This window comes from Lepidochelys kempii, chromosome 10, assembly GCF_965140285.1.
Source record: "Lepidochelys kempii isolate rLepKem1 chromosome 10, rLepKem1.hap1, whole genome shotgun sequence".
Classification (NCBI taxonomy): Eukaryota; Metazoa; Chordata; order Testudines; family Cheloniidae; genus Lepidochelys; species Lepidochelys kempii.
Window position 1 is genome coordinate 74,630,602 of NC_136389.1, and position 14,457 is coordinate 74,645,058.

Here is a 14,457-nt window from a genome sequence, read left to right on the forward strand (position 1 = left end):
AAATGCCTTGACACAGCCTTAGGACAGTCCAGTACTAGAGCGAGCTCCAAAAGAAGCACTGGTTGGGAGGGCAAGTGCACTTTAACCCTTGGGACAGTGCACTTATACAGGCATTTTGTGAGGAACACAGAGACGTTTGGCCCTAAGGTGAGTAAACCACCTATTTCAAAACAAAGATCCTCCTCATTGTGTCCTCTGTCTGCCCCATGGGTAATATATTGTGAAGCAGCTAAGTGACTTTGGAGCATTGATTTTGAATAGGACTTAGACTGCAATGTCACTTAGGGTATGTCTACACAGCAACTAGACACCTGTGGCTTGCCTGTGCCAGCTGACTAGGACCCCTGGGGTGGGGCTTTCATTGCTGTCTAGACTTCTGGGCTCAGGCTGGAACCTAGGCTCTTGGACCCTGCAAGGTGGGAGAGACTCCAACCCAAGCCTGGAAATCTACACAGCAATGAAACAGCCCCACAGCTTGAGCCCCATGAGCCCAAGTTGGCTGGTACAGGCCAGCTATTGTGACTAGACAGACCCATAAGCATATTTGAAAATTTTGCCTTTCTGCTACTAAAAGCCCAAGTCACTTTTGAAAATGAGACAGAGGCTCCCAAGTCACTTAGGTGACAGAAAATTTTACCCTAAATCACTTACAGCCAGATTTCAAAGGTGTTTAGGCACCTAAAGATGCAGATAGATGCCTACCATGCTTACATGCTTTTGAAAATCCCATGAGGCACATATCTCTATCTGTAGACACCTGAATACCTTTGAAAAGTTGGCCATTAAGCACTTCTGAAAATTTTACCCAATAAAAATAATAACCAGATTTAGTTCATTGGTGGAAACAGCAAGAGTAACTTAAATTTTACTGGTTTCAGAGTAGCAGCCATGTTAGTCTAAATTCGCAAAAAGAAAAGAGTACTTGTGGCACCTTAGAGACTAACCAATTTATTTGAGCATAGGTTTTCGTGAGCTACAGCTCACTTCATCAGATGCATTCAGTGGAAAATACCGTGAGGAGATTTATATACACACAGAACATGAAAAAATGGGTGTTTATCATGCACACTGTAAGGAGAGTGATCACTTAAGATGAGCTATTACCAGCAGGAGAGTGGGCGGGGGGGGGGAGGGAGAAAACCCTTTGTAGTGATAATCAAGGTGGGCCATTTCCAGCAGTTAACAAGAACATCTGAGGAACAGTGGAGGGGGGAGGGGGAAATAAACAAGGGGAAATAGTTTTACTTTCTGTAATGACTCAACCACTCCCAGTCTCTATTCAAGCCTAAGTTAATTGTATCCAATTTGCAAATTAATTCCAATTCAGCAGTCTCTCGTTGGAGTCTGTTTCTGAAGTCTTTTTGTTGAAGAATAGCCACTTTTAGGTCAGAAATCGAGTGACCAGAGAGATTGAAGTGTTCTCCTACTGGTTTATGAATGTTATAACTCTTGACATCTGATTTGTGTCCATTTATTCTTCTACATAGAGACTGTCCAGTTTGACCAATGTACATGGCAGAGGGGCATTGCTGGCACATGATGGCATATATCACATTAGTAGATGTGCAGGTGAACGAGCCTCTGATAGTGTGGCTGATGAGTTTAGGCCCTCTGATGGTGTCCCCTGAATAGATATGTGGACACAGTTGGCAATGGGCTTTGTTGCAAGGATAGGTTCCTGGGTTAGTGGTTCTGTTGTGTGGTATGTGGTTGCTGGTGAGTATTTGCTTCAGGTTAGGGGGCTGTCTGTAGGCAAGGACTGGCCTGTCTCCCAAGATTTGTGAGAAAGATGGGTCGTCCTTCAGGATAGGTTGTAGATCCTTGATGATGCATTGGAGAGGTTTTAGTTGGGGGCTGAAGGTGACGGCTAATGGTGTTCTGTTATTTTCTTTGTTGGGCCTGTCCTGTAGTAGGTGACTTCTGGGTACTCTTCTGGCTCTGTCAATCTGTTTCTTCACTTCAGCAGGTGAGTATTGTAGTTGTAAGAATGTTTGATAGAGATCCTGTAGATGTTTGTCTCTGTCTGAGGGGTTGGAGCAAATGCGGTTGTACCGTAGAGGTTGGCTGTAGACAATGGATCATGTGGTGTGGTCTGGGTGAAAGCTGGAGACATGTAGGTAGGAATAGCGGTCAGTAGGTTTCTGGTATAACGTGGTGTTTATGTGACCATCACTTATTAGCACCATAGTGTCCAGGAAGTGGCTCTCTTGTGTGGACTGGTCCAGGCTGAGGTTGATGGTGGGATGGAAATTGTTGAAATCATGGTGGAATTCCACAAGGGCTTCTTTTCCATGGGTCCAGATGATGAAGATGTCATCAATATAGCACAAGTAGAGTAGGGACATTAGGGGACGAAAGCTGAGAAAGTGTTGTTCTAAGTCAGCCATAAAAATGTTGGCACAGTGTGGGGCCATATGGGTACCCATAGCAGTGCCGCTGATTTGAAGGTATACATTGTCCCCAAATGTGAAATAGTTATGGGTAAGGACAAAGTCACAAAGTTCAGCCACCAGGTTTGCCGTGACATTATCGGGGATACTGTTCCTGACGGCTTGTAGTCCATCTTTGTGTGGAATGTTGGTGTAGAGAGCTTCTACATCCATAGTGGCCAGGATGGTGTTATCAGGAAGATCACCGATGGATTGTAGTTTCCTCAGGAAGTCAGTGGTATCTCGAAGATAGCTGGGAGTGCTGGTAGCATAGGGCCTGAGGAGGGAGTCTACATAGCCAGAGAATCCTGCTGTCAGGGTGCCAATGCCTGAGATGATGGGGCACCCAGGATTTCCAGGTTTATGGATCTTGGGTAGCAGATAGACTATCCCAGGTCAGAGTTCCAGGGGTGTGTCTGTGCGGATTTGTTCTTGTGCTTTTTCAGGGAGTTTCTTGAGCAAATGGTGTAGTTTCTTTTGGTAACCCTCAGTGGGATCAGAGGGTAATGGCTTGTAGAAAGTGGTGTCGGAGAGCTGCTGAGCAGCCTCTTGTTCATATTCCAACCTATTCATGATGACAACAGCACCTCCTTTGTCAGCCTTTTTGATTATGATGTCAGAGTTGTTTCTGAGGCTGTGGATGGCATTGTATTCTGCATGGCTGAGGTTATGGGGCAAGTGATGCCACTTTTCTACAATTTCAGCCTGTGCACGTTGGTGGAAGCACTCTATGTAGAAGTCCAGTCTGTTGTTTCGACCTTCAGGAGGAGTCCACCTAGAATCCTTCTTTTTGTAGTGTTGGTAGGAAGGTCTTTGTGGATTAGTATGTTGTTCAGAGGTGTGTTGGAAATATTTCTTGAGTCGGTGACGTCGAAAGTAGGATTCTAGGTCACCACATAACTGTATCATGTTCGTGGGGGTGGAAGGGCAGAAGGAGAGGCCCCGAGATAGGACAGATTCTTGTGCTGGGCTAAGAGTATAGTTGGATAGATTAACAATATTGCTGGGTGGGTTAAAAGAACCATTGCTGTGGCCTCTTGTGGATGCAGTAGTTTAGATAGTTTAGTATCCTTTTTTTTTTTTGTAGAGAAGCAAAGTGTGTGTTGTAAAGGACTTGTCTAGTTTTAGTAAAGTCCAGCCACGAGGAAGTTTGTGTGGAAGGTTGTTTTTTTATCATCCACTTTCACTTTTATAAAAAGACTTATGCCCACCCCCCTACGTGCTGTGGGATTTAAGACCTTTGTTTGGTTTCCTCAAAATGTACATGATGCCCAATATTCAAAATACCATTACATCCAGATTAGGGACATGTCACATTCTGAGGCATTTGGGTTCCAAATTTTCCTACCTACTTGCAGTATTTTCCCCCCTTGTTGGGTGTACTGACCTTTTCTCTCTCCCTCATCTCATTTGGTGAAGGGAAAGCCAACCACTGTCTCTGCCTGGGTAGGAGGGCTTGTTAAAAATAACTGGAGAAAGGACTAATCCATGCATTCAGCAGTTGGATCAATTCAGAGGAGGTATACTCATTACCACCAACAGGGGATCTGGCACAGAAGACTGGCATATTCATCCAAACCCATATGATCCTGAAATTCAACATATTAAATATATACTTAATTTAGTTCAGTTCCCATCCCTACCTCCCACCAGCCACTGTCCTGTTTTTGGACCCTAACTGTAGCTACAGGGTTATGAGCCACAGACTGCTGTTAATACTACTGCTTGGCCCCTCGGCAGGCTAATGGATTGTCCTATGAGAGCCTAAATAAAGTATATAACTAAATAACTAAATAAAACTTTATTGAGTCTTTCAGTCACTAATCTGCATCTGCCAGACCTTTAACATTAGTTGACCTGAGCTTATTGGTTCCAAATATGAACAGAAGAACAGCTCTAGCAGCTGTACCTCTGAAGAACTGATAGAGACAATAACAAAAAATAATCCTGAAAAAAGAATTTTTTTGTGTTCCTTATTTATTACAGTTTTAATAGAAACTCAGTGGAAGTCTTATCTGATGTAATTTGGTTTAGATTCCATGCTACTTGTTGTATTCAACCAAATTCCCTTATCTTCTCATTGCTTATGTTCTGTTGTGCCAGAATCCAAGCAAACTGATACACTTATCTTCAGTTTTATAATAAAGTTTTAGCTTCCATTGGATAAAAGAGAAAGAGAGACAGAGAAAGAGAGAGGGGGAAAGGAAAACGGCAAGGTACCAAACATATCAGGAGTGTCTGATGGTCAGATTATTCTGTAGTTAGCCTTATATTTAGCAGAGAAACTTCAGTGGCTCATCAAAATAACAGACAAATAAGCAAATTAAAAGGGCATAAAAGTGGGCAGGCTATTGAGAGAGAATAAAGAAGCCAAATCCCCAGCTTTCAGGCAAAAGAGGGACACCTATTTACAGAACTTGAGGATCTGGCCCAAGGTTAGCATTATTTCGCTTCCATAAAAAGCATATTAATAAACCTGCGGAATAATGAAGGTGAGCAAACTTGCACAGCAAACTGGAACTAGTTCTGAAGGAAGGTGTGTGGGGGTTGGAGGGAACCTGATTGGCTTGTTTTCTAGACAAAATATTAAGTTCCCTCAGTTTGGGTGAGAGATGCTAGTGGCGCTCTACTGATCTCCCTGTCATTGAGCTGAAGAAGCTCTACCTCTGAAGCTATGAGCACTTCCCGTTCATGTCCACAAATGAGCTATTTTCAATGCCAGCTCCACATTCCTTTGCAGCCCTGCCAAGTTCCAGCCTGAGATTGTCTACATTAGCTTCTGATCTTGCACAGCCATCAGTTTCAAACAATTTCCATGCACATTTATTTAGGTCTAGACAGGAACAGGAGGTCCCAAAGGTGACAGGGTGCTTGCATTACTCTAATCCAGTTACTGCTGAGTTAAAATGCTTTCATTACAGTTTCAAACCCCAAGAGAGCCTACGCATGGTGAGATTAGGGCTTCTTATTATGTTTTAAAACCAGGCTGACAGAACGAAAGAATAGCAAGACAGAATAAGCAATTTATTTGCATACTTCCCCTCCCACCCCTTTTCCCCACCTTGATGGGTTCTGCTACTAAAGACCTTTAAAGTCTCAGCTGTCCTCTAGGTGTTTCATACTACCTTGATCAATTGTCTAAAGACAAAGTGGATTAAAAAATAAGTTATCTATGTCAGGGGCTTGCTGTTGACTATACATTCCGTTGTTCTCACAGGTGATGCCAGAGAATCAATTAAAGCAGACTGAGGACTGACTCTGGCCTTCCAGAGCCTCAGCACAGCCACAGCTGAGACTCCTTTGAGAGTCTAAAAAGTTGGGTTATTTTTTTAAAGGAATTTGTGTGTGCGAGCTGCCTCTGCACGTCTTGGTTTGGGATGAAGAAGGAAGTACTAGAACATGTCACTTGAAATTATGTTCTCAGAGACTTCTAGCTAGAGCCTCATGAATCCTTCTCATTTGGCATGAAAAGATTTGAGCAATATCTACATACATTTGTGCCAGAAGCACTTCTCATGGGTTTGCAGGCTTTGAAACACACCAGATTTCCTTATGTCTGAATATCCAAGGCAACCACTGGGTTTGACAGGTCAATGCCCCTTTGCATGGGCTCCCATAGAGTCACTGGGTGCTCAGAAAAGAAGTGTTACCAGTGGAGAAAATCACCCACAACCTCTGCTCTATCAGGGACCTTCAAAATCATGCCACGTTGGGAAGGGGTGAACTGAGATGGGCTGCCAATTCAGCACCTCCCCCAGACAGCCTCTGTCCTTCTAGGGAGACAAAAAATAAAGCTGGTCTTGCATTGTAGAACCTCAAGGGAAGATCTGCTGCTACCTACTCTTCTCCAGGGAGAATCACCCATCCAATCACCGCCCTCCACTCAAGAAGTGTAGGTTCCAAAGTGCATGTCCTACTCTCCTGGATGGGAAGGATAGCTCAGTGGTTTGAGCATTGGCCTGCTAAACACAGGGTTGTGAGTTCAATCCTTGAGGGGGCCATTTAGGGATCTGGGTCAAAAATTGGGGATTGGTCCTGCTTTGAGCAGGGGGTTGGACTAGATGATCTACTCAGGTCCCTTCCAACCCTGATAGTCTATGATGTGCATCTATGAATTTGGCTCTGGGAGTTCCCTTGAAAATTTATCTTGGATACCAGGGAGGCCTAAGACCACAGGATTCAGCCTGCCTAGATATGGCATGTCGTTTTTTAAGGTAGCAGGTGGTGAAAGGTTTAGTATCATGCTGAGTTTCTTTATTGTTGGCTGCCATGCACATCATGTGGCAGCCACATTTCAGTCTCTTACAGAATCCTCGGAGCTGCAACATAGAAGGGGAAGGAAAAGGAGAATATGCTCTCCTCTTCTGATACAGCACTCCAGAGAACCAAAGGCAAACACAGACCATTTCACTCCAGTATCTGTAACAGAGCCAGAGTCAGAGTAACTGGTTAAATGGCAAGTCACAAAGAGCTGTTTAGTCTGATAGACACAAGGCAACATTGTACTTCAAAGTTAGTACTGCTAGCTGGTAACTGGAACTTACCAACGGATGCTTCAATCAATTTGGGATGAGATATACATATGTTCAGCACTCTTGGGGTTTACAGTTATTATTAATTCCATATTCAAGGATGGAAGCATCTACTCCGGATGCATTTCTTTTGTCTGCTTCATAGGAGCATTTCCAAGGTGACTGTAAGAGGGGGCCTGGTTGAACACACATGCTGATGTGCTAACATGTAGAATCTAGAAGACTCAGGATATCTCTACACTGCAATTAAAATCCTGCAATTGGCCCATGCCAGCTGACTTGGGCTTGTGAGGCTCGGGATAAGGGGTTGCTTAAATGTGGTGTAGAAATTCAGGTTCTGGCTGGAACCTGGGGTACATGGGAGAGTCCCAGCTCCGACTGACTACACTGCAATTAAACAGCCTCTTAGCCCAAGTCCCACAAGCCTGAGTCAGCTGGCACAGGCCAGCTGTGAGTGTCTAATTGCAGTGTAGACATATCCTGAGAAAAGGAGCTGGGAGAGAGAGCAACAGAAAGTTGCAGCATCCAGTGTGACTGGCCATGCAAGACGTTTTGATAGGTTTACAAAGGCTTTGCCATACTTTTGTCAAACGCCCTTTTGGCTCAGTTACTGCCACTGATTTCTGATTCACTCTGTGTTTAGTAAAGTTCTTGTTTTGGCTTCAGTCTTTAACAGTAAGAGTTTAGACTTTTAGAGGTCAGTTTTACTCAAGCGAGCATCTTCTCTGTGCAGGGAAGCAAAAACTAAGTCCTAAAATGGCAGAGATGGAGGCTGCTTAAGATCTCTATTTATGTTCTCTCCATAGATCTGCCACCTGCCAGATGTTATTGTTTTTTTTTACTATCTATCTATCTATATATCTATCTGTGCAGAACTCCTCATTGTAGCACCTGTGAACCATGATGTTTCCCTGTGAACCCACACAGGGAAGAGGGGTGTTTGAAGGTGCTCTATTAAACCTCTGGATAGGTCACCTGCAGAGTACTGGGAAAAGCAGCCTTCACAAGACTATATTCCCCTCCACACTGGTGGGTGGGCAGGAAGTGGGAGGAGCCTTGGCTCTGCTCCCTCAAATCTTCAACCAGAACAACTGAGTCAGAATGGAGGAGGGTGTCATCTGTATCAGGTTAAAGAAGTTTACTTCTCTTCAGATGTAAGTGTGCAATCAGGGACCGCTCTGCACCTGAGTTAGCATGCTTATGTGCTGCACCTTACTTAGTGCTTGTGGTAATTCCACAAATCGAGCCCCAAACTGTAACCACTATACTATAAAAGGCAGCATATGCCTTAGGTTCCTGCCTTCTGCTGATGGTTTTTCTCCTCATTCCATCTGAGTGAGTCTAGGAGATTGTGGCATATACATGGTTGAAAATGAAATCAACATACAGAGAGAGGAGAACCCACCCCTTTCTGTCCACGGTAAGACTCTACATCACATGATCTCAGATCAAAATTCTATGGGCTCTCCAGAGAAAAAAGAGCTTCTCTAACCTAGCTACCTTCTCAGACAGGATGATAAAACTGGTTCAAATGCAACCTTACTGTGATTCATTGGCCTGAAATCAAGCCAAACTCTTTTGAACATTTAGAAAAGTTGTATTATTAATATTTTTTTCCATTCTCATGTGCTTCTGCATTTCTTAGTTCCCAGCCAGGACTGCAACTGAAATAGTGCAAGAGAGACCTTGTTCTTGTGAGATTTCCAGACCACCTTTGCAGTCACAATATTTTCTTCAGAATTTGAATATCTGGGAACATCTCATAATAAAATCTTTCTAAGTTCACCTAGCTCTCATGCTCACCCATGGAAACAAAGGGGCAGTAGAGGAAAGAATAGAGGAATGAAACAAATTCCATCTTTCATTTTCACCCCAATTCCCTCTCACACACAAAGACAGCTTCAAACATCCAAACACCCAGACATATGACAGAACAGTCACAAATCCTGGATTCAAACACATCGTAACTTTAGGGTGTTCAGAATGAAGATCTGAATATTGCTATTGGAGCCCCTGCATCAAGGTGACTCACCAACCAGTACACCGTTGGTGGTCCCCTTTGGCTTGAGACTTGGCTCTCTGGCTGGGTCACCTTTGATCTCATCCCTTTCAGGGTGATCCAAGATTTTCACACAATAGTCCCATGCCCAATAATCTTTCTGCTCCCTTTGTATCTGGGGTATTCTGGATAGCTGTCTGGTGAAAGATATAGGGGAACCCGGTCCCTCCCTCTACCCTGGTTTCCAGCCCAGGGACCTCTGGGGCAAGTGCTTAAAGTTTGCCTGGTCAGATCTCTTGCTTCTTCCCTGGGCTATTTTCTACAATGCATCCACTTTCTCTTCAGGTGGTTCATATTCTCAGCAGGAGTCTGCGCTGGGACCCAGCCCCTAGTCTTAGTCCTCAAAATAGAAAAGGAAAATAAATTACATTAACAGACATAAGGAGCTGCTGTCTATTTTACCTGGATCTTCCAGCTGACTGTCGCACTGTTCTGGGCTCATAGGCCAGCTAAGGTTCTCTGCTGGGTTCCTCTCTAGGAGCTGAGGGCGAGAGCTCTGTCCACCTCCCCAGGCTGGGCCCTTCTGTGCTGGGCTTGTCCTTTTTTAAGGCTCCTCCTCCAAGACTGCCATTGTTTGCAGGTGCAATGGGGCAGGGTTATATGGTTCAAAGTTGCTCTTTAGCCCCTTCTTGTGGTGTGGGGATTGTACACCCCATCATAGCCCCTCTGTACTTTTACCAAGGGCTGGCACTAGTTAGAGTTACTCTTTCCCACACCCACACCCAATCCCAAAGAGACAGAGAAGTCAAATACACACACACACAGTTAAAATGCTGTTGTATCCGGCTCCTCAGCCTTTTGTACAATTTAGAACTGTGGATTTATAAGGCTTAATTGTTGTTTTCTATTGTTCTTTTAAAAATATTTTTCTGCATCCCTCAAAGTGCTTCGGTGTTCATGTGCGTTGAGTTTGAGCTGTAACATTAAGTGAGAGATCTTAACACTGGGTTTAACATTGCTATGGCCTTGAAGCAACATCCTAAAGCAACAGGCTCTCTCTCCCTAAGCTTAAAAATTAAGACTCACTGAAGTATGAAGATCAATGGGAGAGTCAGGAAAGGGCAAACCGTCTGGTATAATTACACTATGTCTGAATCAACCTGGCTTTCCCAACAAAAATGTGTCAAGCAATACAGACAATTCATAGATTTGAATTCCTCTGTTGTGACTGGGCCAGTGCTATATTTGGAGAAGCCTCCCAAGTGATGTAGGCCAAAACCTTGCCTCATGCATTAAATAAAAGGAGTTGATGAGAACTGAGTATGTTTTGATGGCATCAGATAATAAAATAAATAATAAATAATAATAATAACCTATGAAAAAAATCCTCTTTCCCCAAGCCTAAACTTCAATATTTCTTGAGAAGTGTTCAGAACCCAGATACAACAGCATGGAGTTACTGAATGAACATCATAAACTAAAGACATTCTGAAGGACAGTGCAAATGACCCATTTAGCTATTTGTCCAATGTGACAAAAGTAAATGATCAACCAAAAACTAAAAGCAATTAGTGGTCAGATCCACTTCTGGTGTAAGTTCCCTTGAGATTAGTGACTAAAGCTCACTAAACTCAGGGGAAAGTGAAGATCTGGCCCTCAATTTTTAAACTTCTTTAATTTTAATATTCCTGTATTTTTGCTCCCCCAAAACTTCAATAGCTGAGAAAAGATTTTTTGTTTACAGTTTTTTTTTTCTTTTTTACGCTTGGACAGGCATGAATCCAGGGTATATTGTGATAGCTATGCTTTGGGGGGTGGGGAGGTTGTTTTTATAAACAGAGATGTATTTGAATCAAAACCCCAGATCCAAACATCCGAACCTTTGAGTATGAGGGTTGGAATCTTAATCCAGATTCAAATTTTGCAGCTGTCCCTAGGCTGAACCTAATCCCCATAGCTGGACAACATCTGAATTTTGGGACATTTGAAATTTGTATCTGAATTTTGCAGCTTGGTCCCATCTGTAGATTTTATTTTTTAAGCAACAGGTAAAGTTCAGTAAATGGAGAGTTCAGAACGGGCACTGAAAAGCACTCAAAATTACAGATTGTTCTCTAAAGCACATCCAAATTGTGCAGAGATGTTGAGTTTAAAAAATTTGTCTGGACATCCCATAAGAACAGTCTTGTGGGATTTCCAGTGTTTCCTGCTTGTATCCTCTTCTGGGATCGGGAAGCACAGAAGTGTGTGAAAATAGAAAATAATGGGGGTGGGGGGGAGAATGTTAATCAAAGGTATCAAATTCACTTGTTTGTGGGGATAGAACCTAGAACATTCAGCAATCAAAACTAGAGCTGGGTGAAACTCAGTTTCCATTTGATGGGGAATTCTGACATTTTCAATTGTGTTTTTGTTTTGAATTGAAACAAAAACAAAAAAAATAATTTCTCACAAAATTTAATGGGGGGGGAGATAATTTCAGGTTGAAATCAAAACACTGCATTCCAATTTTGACGTTTTAAAATTCTATATTTTATTGTACTTTATAATAATTATAAAATAAAACAAAATACATTTCGAAATAAGAACTTGTTTTGATATGAAAAATCCAAATGTTCCTTTCCGATAAATAGGTTCTTTAATCCAAATGCTTTTATACCTTTTTTTTTCCAGAACAAAATTTTGTCAAAATCAACACAGTCCCGCAGAAAGTTTTGATTTAGATGAAACAGCATTTTTCCTCACAGAAGAAATGTTCCTCTGAAATTTTTTGACCAGATCTACCAAAACCACACCTCCCTAGCCCATAATTTAACTAGTAACTTCCAAAGCTCTATATAAGTTGCAGGCTCCTATCCTCTAATGAGCGAAACTCACTCATTTTCAGAGGGCCAGTACAACCATAATACGCATTGAAGCCCAAAAATAGTGGTTCAGTGGGACTTAAGAGGTACATACTCCTAGACTCAGGAATTAATTTTACCGCATGTCGTCCATCTAACACAGGGAGACATGATCACAGCTAATGGGTGACACAAGATTTTAGGACCTTCCCAAAGGTTCCTTGCTAGAAATGAGCAAAGGTTTAGTGTGAAATAGTAGGAAGAGTTTTTTTCACCCCTCTATTTTCACCTCTATTCCAAGTATCTTCATAAAGCCAAATTTAAAAAAATAATAGAAGGGGAATGTTTACAAAAACAAGATGGACATAACTTTTAGAATCCTAACAAGAGCGTAATATTAGTCACATAGTGTCCAAATGTCTCCAGTCTTACTTACCAGAATTGGGGAAAAGGATAAATATGAGGGTTAACTTGGCTCTGGCTGAATAGGGAAATGAGAAGAGCAAATGTACATTAGTCAAAGAAAGAAAAAATAATATCCCAGAAATGAATAAGAAATAAGTATCCTCAGAATAATACTATATAAATACATTTGCTGTAGGTCACATAAAAGATTCATGGCACACACATGTACAGGTCAAATTACCTTTAAATATTAAATTTCTTTCCAGCGGTGGAGAATTTCAGATTTATGCTGTTTTCATAAGGAAAAAGGATGCACCCCATGCATTATTATTTGCCGACAAACCAGACCCTCTGGTTTAGCCTCTAGATTTAGGTTAGAGACAGCCTTTTTCATGAGAAAAAATGGGGGATCATCATGAATTTCATCTCTTGTCCACAGAAACCTCTACTTTCTTTTGGCCAATATTTTCTTATCATTGAACAATACAAATTAGCAATGGAAAAGACCTGGTGGGTCATTTACAGTAGTTCATTTCCCCACCAGTGCAAGATGTTTCCCTGGGGTATGTTTTGTCAAGTCTGGTTATAAAAGACTCAAGCAATAAGTCTTCCATCACTTCCCTTGGGAGAGTATTCCACTTTCTAATAGACCTCACTACCTGGACATTTTCAAAGTCGCAGAATTCCTGTCCTATTTCTGGCAAGAAGGGAGACCACATACACCTTATACATGGCAAAGTAAGATTCAAATTCAAAAGCTATAAATAGAAGGGCATAGGAGAATGACTGGATCAAGAGATTGGTAATGTACTTGTATTAGTAGGCCAAATTTGACCGACATCTGTTCAGAACAAAACATGCGAATATCTGATTTGGCTATGTGAAATGATTTGAGAGTCTCAGGCTACTTTCAAATACACAGCTGTCTACATTACAAGCACAGCCATCACATGAATAGGCTTGGCAATTAAACTCAGCATTAGATTTTGTCTAGAGCTGAGCAAATTTAAAGTGAACAATATATTAAAGGAATTTAACCTTTTTTCTAGTTGTAGAAAATCTATGATTAGATCCCAATTTCCTTGAAATTAGTCATTAATAAAAATTATTGTTATTATTATTATTATTTGTCTTGTGGTAGCACCTAAGGGCTCCAGTCCTGGATCAAGGGCCCATTGTCCTAGGCGCCATACAAACACAGAACAAAAAATATGGTTCCTGCCCCAAAGAGTTGAGTAATTTTACTAACATTATAAATACATCTTTCACAAGACTTGGTATTTGGAATTTTGAGTTGTGTTGGTTATCTGCGATTCATCACATAAATCAGAATAAAATGTTTGTGATCCTAGATTGGATGAGCCTCACCCAATTCCCATTGAAACCAATGGAAAGCCTCCCTTTGACTTTAACAGGCTTCAGATTAAGACCACAATCGGAAAGAGTGCTGGAAGAAGCCACTGCTGATTTGAATCACTTTTTAAAAGTAGCAGCAGATAAGCCGGAATATGGAACATTTAGAAATTTTGAACCCCTTTTTTCTTCTCTCTGGGCCAAGTAAGGCTTGACTATGGCATCAAGACTTGTACGTGGCATTATTCTTAGGGGGAAGAAATCTGTCACTGTAAGTATTGGCTAGTTGCACAATTTAAATTACATCTTTTTACAGTCCCACAAAATAATTCCATGTGACTGTACACATCTGAGTTTTGAATGATGCAGTCAGATTATTGTCAAGCCAATTTAATTTGTCACCGTGCTAGAGCTCTGATGGGGGATTGGGGAAACTCTACTGCATCAACCAGTGCCCCATCCCATATGAATATACCAAATGTTTTGTATTTCCTGGTCAGTAATTGTCTGAAATCACCAGTCACTCACATAAAGCAATTTTGTGGGCATGCATGGTCCAAGCTGTGAAGGCTGTGATCAGATCCTGGTCTAACTCACTGAATAGCCCTCTATAAAATTGATCTAATGGAGGATTTTGAAAATGTGGTACCTGTATTGTGTCTACTGTGTTCATGATTTGTAAATGATTATTCTTGGCTGCCAAGTGAAGTGATTGTATCCCTAATTCAGCGTTGGGGCTTTTTGTATGGATATTTCTCACTGTTACTTAAACCTAAAGGTACAGTAAACAATATAAACCACACCACTTCCGAAATGAGTCATCATGGATGTGAGTCTAAAATTCTGAGTCCTCAAGACTTCACTTCCATGAGTAACACTCAGTCACTCGAAGTTCC